General features: G+C 37.6%; 1 pseudogene; it reads left to right on the plus strand.

Moving 5' to 3' along the window:
• The first annotated feature begins 2,589 nt into the window (after nt 1–2,589).
• Nucleotides 2,590–7,488, plus strand: LOC148583703 (TMV resistance protein N-like; annotated as a pseudogene).
• Nucleotides 7,489–9,394: the final 1,906 nt, after the last annotated feature.

A 9,394-nucleotide genomic window follows, 5' to 3' on the forward strand; every position in this document is an offset into this window, starting at 1 on the left:
TTTAAATCTGGGTGGAATCGCGATTTACACTCACTGGGTGGGTTGACGAAGATCAGTGGTCGTCAGCCTGTGTTCTTCACGAAGACGGCTATCCAAATCATTTTTCAATCTTCGAGTTTTCGTGATTTTCTTAAAAAAACCCTAAGAGTGTTTGTACACGTGGTCGCATCCGGGGTAAAACGGGGCTTCCCATAATTCTTTCGCACGTGCGCGGCACGTGCGACCCCTTCCGTTAGGATTTCACAGAAAATCCTAACGGAAGGGCCAAAGTGAACGAAACTCAGACTTTGATACACGTAAGTGAGAGGTTTTGAACAATGGGGGGGGGGGGGTATCTGCAAAAAGGGTGAAAGTATGGGGGGGGTAAGTGAAGTTTCCCCTAATTTTTAATTTTAATTTTGTTTTTATCAAAAATCAAAAATATTTTTCTGTTTCTTTTTATTTCCCCGTTTCTGTTCTGTTTCAGCATTGTGGTGCCTGCATTCTGTTACTGCGATCGAGCGAATACCAAGTTCAATTGAGTGCAGTGCGATCGAGCACACTAACCTGCGATTGAGCGCAGTTCCAAGGAGTATCTGAACAGCAGCACTGAAGTCGCTGTGACAGCAGGGGCAAATCTTCTTTACAAGAAATTAAGCGGACCATTCGACAAAGGCCTAAAGACAACTCCGACACAGAAGAAGAAGAAGTTGAGGTAACAATGGAAGATTTGCTAGAAAACCTCCCACTAGTGCGAAGACCCATGAAACAGTCTTTCATCCCAAAAAACCTCAACCAGCCATCATGCATCACCTAGCAACCGGAGGTGGAAGGCGATTACTATATATCCCCACAAATACTCAGTGTTTTGACTCACTTCAAAGGCACAGCTACTGAGGATCCAAACTTGCACCTCAAGGAGTTCTTTGATCTTTGCAAGCTTCAACACATTCAAGGCATAACTCAGGAGAGACTCAGGTTAGTCTTATTCCCTTTTTCCTTGAAAGACAATGCTAAGTTGTGGTATAATTCCTTGCTTGCAGAATCCATTCATACTTGGGAAGAGTTGTCCAATAAGTTCTTGAAGAAGTTTTTCCTAGCTCAAAGGACAAGGCAGCTTAGAAGGGAGCTGCAATCATTCCAACGAAAAGATGGAGACCTTTTTTTTGAAGCATGGGACCACTTCAATGCGCTGCTTCTTAAGTGTCGAAATCACAACATACCTCAAGATGATCAGGTACAAATTTTTTATGAAGGGTTAGATGATATTAACAAGGGTATTGTTGATACAGCTTGTGGAGGTGTGCTGATGGAAAAGAGGAGTGAGGAAGCCATAGAGATCTTTGAGACATTGAGTGAACACACCCAACAATTCCCATCCATAGGGAGGCAAGGAGTAAAGAGCAAAGGCAGGTATGAAGTAAATAGCATAGTGCAAAATCAGATGGCTGCCATGTAGAAGACATTAAATATGATTGTAAACTCCATGACTACTTAGAACATCTCTCCCATTCAGCCAGCCATCCAACTCCAGGTATGTGCCATATGTTCTCATTTAGATCACACTACTTGACTTGCCCTTTGTATTCATTTGCAGATCAAAAGCAAGCAAACTATGTGGGGTAGAACAATTCTCCTCCCAAGAACAATCCTTACTCCAATCCAGGGTGGCGAAACCACCCTGATTTCTCATGGAGTAATAATCATAATACTCTGAACCCTCAAGGATAGCAGAGAAACCCCCAACAAGCAGGCCAACCAATTCAAGAGTCAAAGTTGAATAAACTAGAGAGTATGGTACACACCTTGGTGGCTTCACAACAACAATTTATGACTGATCAAAAACAAATCGATACAAGGGCTAATCAAGCATTTCAAAGAACCAATCAAGCCATTTAAAGACTGGAAGTACAGATGGGGCAAATGGCTAAGGAGCTCAGTGAAAGAAAGTAGGGTGAATTTCTAGCTCAAACAATACCTAATACAGGAGGTCATCAGCAACTGCAAGCAGTAACAACTCTCAGAAATGGTAAGGTCATAGGAGCTAATGAGACAGGACAATCATCCCTAGAGGAAGCCTCAACATCCAAGGTAAGTAAAATGAAGGTGAATGCACCATCCTTCCCTCAAAAGTTAGTAAAACCAACGAAAGACAAATAGCTTCTTGACATTTTTGAGACTTTGAGAAAAGTAGAGATTAACATTCCTTTTTTAGATGCAATTAAACAAATTCCCTCATATGCTAAATTCTTAAAGGATTGTTGCACTCATAAAAGAAAGTTTTAGGAGCATGAGACAGTGGCTTTAACAGAGGAGGTAAGTACGGTGCTATTAAGAAAACTACCACCAAAGCTAAAAGATATAAGTAGTTTTACCATTCCTTGTAGGATAGGAAACCATCTTTTTGAAAATGCACTACTGGATCTAGGAGCAGGGGTTAACTTGTTGCCCTACACTGTGTATGAGAAGCTGGGTTTGGCAGAGCTTCAACCAACATCTATCACTTTGAAACTGGCAAACAGAAGCATCAAAAGATCAAGAGGTATACTTGAGGATGTCTTGGTAAAGGTAGGTGAATTTATTTTACATGCTGATTTCATTGTATTAGATATGGAAGAATCACCTATGCCATTGCCTTTGCCTATCATCTTAGAAAAACCCTTTATGAGAACTGCAGATACTAAAATATGTGTGAAAAAGGGTACTGTGAGTATGAAGGTGAATGGTGAGAAGATAGAGTTCAAAATATTCGATGCATTAAAATTACCTCAAGATGATTTAGAATGCTTTAATGTTTGCATGGTCCAAGGCATTGTTGAGAAAAATTTTCAGCCCATCACATTGACCTGTTGGAGGCCACCCTCACCCATAGTTTCACAAGGCTGGACACTGAACCAAAATCTAAGGATGTTACTGATGACATCATTGAAGCCGTACACCTTCTTGAGGCCTCTTCAAAGCATCCAAGTAAGTACATCCCTCCCTTTGAGACTCTTGAGCGTACTAATACTACTCTTGTCCCTTCTACTGTCTAGGCACCAAGATTGGAATTGAAGCAATTGCCAGAACACCTAACATATGCCTACTTAGGAGAAAACAAGACACTACCAGTTATAATTGCTGCAAATCTGAGTTTTGGGGAAGAAGAGAAGCTGTTGAGAGTTCTTAGAGAGCATAAAACTGCTTTGGGATGGACTATTGCTGACATCAAGGGGATAAGTCTAGCCAAGTGCATGTATCAAATCTTCCTTGAAGATGAAGCAAAGCCAACCAGGGATGCACAGAGAAGAATCAACCCACACATGAAGGAGATAGTGTTGTGCAAATATCTACCTAAATTAATAGGCAAATAATTGTACGTTTTACCCACAAGTGCACAAGGTCAACATAGTAGTATATGGTGCAAGTACGAAATTATTCCCATGAGGATTGCTAAATTTTGCTTAAAATAAATTATGTATGAAAAATAAAACAAAGATTGATTTTGAGTTGATAATAATAAAAGGTAGGGCTTTGATATCCACTACTAATTATATTTAGATAATATAACAATATGCCAATGCTTTGATCATGTTATCCATACTTAATGTTTGTCAACCTAAGGGTATGAGTGTCTATTCCTTAAGCTATTGATTTTCCTAAACAACAAATTAGGCATGAGTGTCTACTCAAATTCTTTTATTTCTTAAAGGATTTAGCATGAGTGTCTACTAAGTTGTTATTTAAGAAAGCATGAATTTGTGAAAATCGACAAACACATAAGGCCTAGGGCATGGGTGTTTACTTCCTGTTCCCCATGTTGATTAACCTAAGAACCCGACGTGGATTTCTTTTGTTACTTTTATTAAACCCAGGACTCGGTCATCCAAATTGATTTATCTAACTAGTCCATACCACATGCATAAAAGAGTTAATAAATTACTTGCTTTCTCTGAGGAGGTCAGTATCTTCTCCCCTTCAAATGAATTGGGTATTTTTATCTGTTTACTTTTTTGAAGAAATAAAAGTATTTTTTTAATATAACTAATTGAATTTTATTCGATTCAAATAAAATTGAGAAGATGCTAATTCCTCTCTCACTTTCACCTCCATTTCCACTAAGGCTTGGTTCTCGGCTGTGTGATTTTTTATTTTTATAAAATGTATGGAAAAAAAAAAAAATTGGCATTTAGAATTATGTTTAATGAGTCTTTCTCATTTTTCAATGTATAGAACAAAAAATCTTGATTTTGGGGATTATACAGGCTTCACCCCGTCTGTTAACTCATAGGATTTGTTTCCTTTTTCAGTCCAATCAAATTCAGCAACAATCCCCTCCTTTTCCATGGCTACTCAAACCCTTCCATCTTCAAAATATCGTTGGAGGTATGATGTGTTTGTGAGTTTTAGAGGTGAAGACACAAGAAAGAGTTTTACGGATCACCTCTACACTGCCTTGGTGCAAGCTGGAATTAACTGCTTCATAGATGACGATGAGCTTCCAAAAGGAAGGGACATTTCTACCGAACTACTCAATGCCATACAAAAATCAAGGATTTTTATTGTGGTTTTTTCCAAAGGCTATGCTTCCTCTAGTTGGAGCCTTAAAGAGCTTGCGGAGATAGTTCGCTATAAGAATACTATAGGCCAGATTCTTATTCCAATATTTTATCACATGGACCCTTTAGACGTTCTGGAACTTTTGCTGAATCATTTATTAGCTAGGCATGAAGAGGAGTATCAAAATGATATGGAGAGGGTGCAGAGCTGGAGAACAGCTCTTACTAAGGCTGCAAACTTTTCCGGCTATGATCTCAATGCTGTAAATGGGTAATATACTATGGTTTATTGTGGTTTTTTCAACATTTTTTTATCACTGATTGTCCCTTTTTTTTCTTTTAAATGTTGGATGAAAATTGATTAAAAAAAATTAAAGTTGAGCTAAAAGTGGATTGACAAAATTTTGAGAAAGATTTCTCAAGATTATCTTAGAATCCAAATTTGATCTAAATTTTCCTCAGTCAAAAGAATCTCAAATTAATTTGGCATACTTCAATTATTGTGAAAATACACCTTTTACTAGGATAAATTCTAATTGCTGATTACTGGCCGAAATATCGATGAGTCCTCAACCAGAAAACAATTATAAACTACTCACCCACATTTCTCTAAAATTATTTGGCAATGGGGAAGTGTGATATGTGATGTTGTAAACAGCAATTGCTCTACCGACTGGAGCAAACGGTATTTCAAGTTCATCCAAGAAAATAAAGAGATTGATTAAGCAGTGCTGATGCTCTTGCCTTAGCAATCAATTTTCCCATATAATTCTAGATTGTTTTGCTGATCTAAAGTTCTTGAACAAGAGATTTTTCTAACAGATATGAAGCAAATATAATTAAAGAGTGAAAAAAGAAGAGTTTTTTAACTTATTCATTCCATTCTATTCCATTTCTTCTTAATTCATCATTTTCTTTTTTGGTTAGATGGGTAAGATCTGCATCGATCTTGTTCTAACAAAACACAAAGATAGGCTTCTCATGTATGATGTAGCTTCACTTTTTAACTCTATATGCTACAAATTCATGGGAATGAGATCTACATGTAACTTCTTAACGGTCTTCACACAGATGGGGAGTAAATGATGCAAGCCAAAGCCGAATTTTTGGGCATAGACTTTTAACTAAATTAAATATGTGAAGTTACAATAAAGATGAAGTGTATATACAGTATAATCACATATAGAAAAGTTAGTTTTTGAGTTGAATTTTTTATGGTTTTCTGTTCCATGTCCATGCTACTGGGATATAAAGCATGCCATTTAGAGAGAGATCTTGGTTCTAGAATTATCAAGTTTAGTATGGCCTTCTAGATAAAATGTCATACACTTGATATGAAGGATATTGTAACCATACTTTCCCTGTAACAGTTAATGGCGTTCTCCATGAACAGGAAAAAAAAGGAAAATGAAAAGAAAAAAATTGTTTCGTGGCATGTTATTGGGGACGAACAAGAAACTATATAGAAATATATTGAAATGATAGCCTCAATAAATTTCATGGAACTTGATAGTCATAATGAATGAGATGATAACATCCTTTTGGTACTGAAGATTCATAATTTTCTTTTGGGTTAATAACTTTTTTAGTACCTAAGTTTTCACTTTTTTATTTTTTTTTCCCTGAGTTTTAAAACATGACAAATCTAGTACCCAACCTATGCGAAAAGACGGAATCAATACCTCCATTAGTTTCGTCAGTTCCAATTAATGGAATTTCCACGTGTCACTCTCATATTACGCCACGTGTCATAAAAATTTAAAAATAATTAAAAAAAAAATAGAATAAAATAATAATTAAAAAAAAGAAGAAGTTACACAGAAACTCTCGGTGATCTTCGTCTCCGGCAACTTCGAAACATTGGCCACACCATTTTCTAGAAGCAAGACTTCATAGCAGGAGTTACTTCCATGCCCAATACCTTGACCGGCATTATCTTTTCTGGGTGGGTCACAATTTTCCATTGGCAGAAATTTTCGGCAAGATTCCGGAGACAGAGAGGCTACCGGAGAGTGCAATCGCAATAGAAGGAATCAATTGTCTTTAAAACATTAGAGAAATTTCAGAACAGCCAATTGGTTTGCTTCATTTACAAGAACAACTTACTTCTGATATCTTGAAAATGAAGAATTTGAAGATTGGCAGTATTGATAAGAGACAACATTTATGTATAAAAACATGTGCACATACACAAACACAATAGACATGTTATGAAGATATGCATGAGAGTTGTCTTTTTTCCAAGTATGCATCTCAGTTTGAATAACATGATTGACATAACTCATAAGTCTGATCTTAAATCCAGAACTCTCTAAATCAAGTTAGTAACTGATTCTAATAATTTCTAAATCATTTTAGTGCTTTTCACCTTTCTAATTAGAAAAAAAAATATATATGTAAAGTCAGTCACTGTAGTTACACAGTTGCAAGTTTCTAGTGGCATAAAAATTTGTTGATAACTTATATTGGTATGCAATAAAAGCAAATAGATTCCTACTCTTAACTTTCATTTAAAACTTTGATGGAATCCTTTAGTGTGACATGTCAGATCCAATTGTATAATGACATGTATGTTGATCATATATATGGACATACTGCTCTGATGCTCAACTAATATGTGTTATTAGGCAAATTGTTATTGTTATTGTCAACTAAATATGTGTTTTGTTTTGTGGCAAAATCTATGTTGATTTTAGATGTCATCTAGGGAGCCGCCGAAATGCTACTGTGGTCTGAGAACACATCTAACGACTTCATGGACCGACGATAATACGGGAAGGCGTTTCTTCGGATGTGCTCGATATGGCGAACAATCACCTTGCAATTTTTTTATTGGTATGATCTACCTATTTGTGAACGCGGCGCTGAGCTTATACTTGAAATGAGGGAAGAGATTAAGATGTTGGAAGGGCAACTTCATTAGCAAGCGGCAAAATAGAGGCGCTCACGTGTCCATTTAATTGTGTTATGAAGCTTATAATTGTATGTGTTCTTTTTTTTCTTTTTCTTTTTTTAGATGAATAAGGAATTTCATTCAAAAACTAACAATCCAAACTACAAAGATACTCCAATTACAAGCCTTCTCAAAAGGCCAAAACTTAGCCACGCAGGGCTTCAAGCATACTCCAAGCAAGCCAAATGCATACAACATACAATTTGGCAAGCCAGCACTACCAAAAGAAGTCCAAAACAAGACTGTTCTACAAAGAAACAACAAACAAAACCAAACCTGCAAAAAAACAACCACGCAGGGTCTAAAACCAAATAACAAACCAAAGCAACTGCAGAAACAGATAACAGAAAGCACTACTAATTGTATGTGTTCTTTTAGGAACAATGAGAAATTGGTCAGGATTTTTATGTAGTAACTTTTGTATTTGAGCTTAGATGCTTCCTATTTTATGCATCGAGTAATAATGCATTATCCTTGTTGGTTGTATACAAAAGTAATTAATTAGGGAAGTTTTCCCATCATAATTAGCTTTGGGATCAATCGTTTTTATCAATTATGAGTATCAAACTTAATCTTCAACTCTAGTTAGAGCTATGAAAGAATCAAATAATCTACATTATTCCATTTTATTTTCTATGGGCTCAAAAATACAGGAGCCTTATTCAAAATTTCAAAGAGAGACAGAGACACACAGAACAGCATTTTTACTGAAATTCATCTTAAAAAAGTTTTGCTCTATGACACTAGTGTAATTTACACATTCACTCATTAAGAAACTCCAACTCTTTTACTTTCACTGTGGCAAAAGGACTTTCACAATGCTAGTCAAAAGGACTTTCACATTCACTGTGTCCCTTTGTTTCGACGTAAAATATTTTTCGACGTAAAATATTTTTCGTCGTAAAATATTTTCAACGAAGTCATTTTACAAGAAAATATTTTACGATGAAAACAATTTCCGGCGTTTGGCGTACACATGGAAAATCACAAATATTTTTTATATTCACAACATAAAAATACTAATATACAATAATTTAAAAAATAAAATAAAAAAAATACCCGCCCAGGATGTGACCAAGACCCGCCCTGACCTGGAGCTACTCGGCACCTCGCCTGGAGCTGCCCAAAACTTAACCAGGACCCAACCGAACCTGCTCAGGACCCGCCTCGGACTTGACCAGGACTTACCTAGGACTTGACTGGGACCCACCCTGTATCTGCTCGGGAACCGCTTGGGCCAGCCCGGGACCCCGCTGAGACCTGACCAGGACTTGACTGGGACTTGACCGAGTAGGTCCCAAGCGGGTCCCGAGCAAGTTCCAACAAGGTCTCATGCAGGTTTGGTAGGGTCCCGGGCAAGTCCCGGGTGACTCCTAGGCATGTCCCAACGGGTTCCAGGCAGGTCCGGACGGGTCCCGGGCAGGTCCCAAGTGGGTCCCGATTAAGTCTCGGGCAGGTCCCGGTCAAGTCTCAAAAGGATCCCGGTTAAGTCTCTGGCAGGTCTCAGTGAGGTCTTGGGCGGGTCCCAACGAGGTCCCGGGTGGGTCTCGGGCAGGTCCTAGACAAGTCCCGCTCAAGTCCCGGCGAGGTCCCGAGTGGGTCCTGGTCAAGTCTTGGCCAAGTCTCGGTCAAGTCTTGATGAGGTCCCGAGCAGGTTCCAATCAGATTTTAGAATGAGATGCTCAAAGTTGAAAAATGGTTTTCATAAACCATTTTCCTAAATTTTAAGAAGAATTTTCGGTCAAAGGAAAAATATTTTACGTTGACTATAATTTTACGTTGTGCCAAACACCCAAAAATACGTAAAACATTTTCCGAAATTAATTTACGACAAAACAAACGGAGCCTAAGATTAAGAAAATTATAATGACATTTGCATGCTCGAGTAGGAAAAGAAATCCGGGTAAAGACAGTAGGAAAGTTC

This window comes from Corylus avellana, chromosome 9 (genome assembly GCF_965113065.1).
Source record: "Corylus avellana chromosome 9, dhCorAvel1.hap1.2, whole genome shotgun sequence".
In the NCBI taxonomy this organism is placed as follows: domain Eukaryota; kingdom Viridiplantae; phylum Streptophyta; class Magnoliopsida; order Fagales; family Betulaceae; genus Corylus; species Corylus avellana.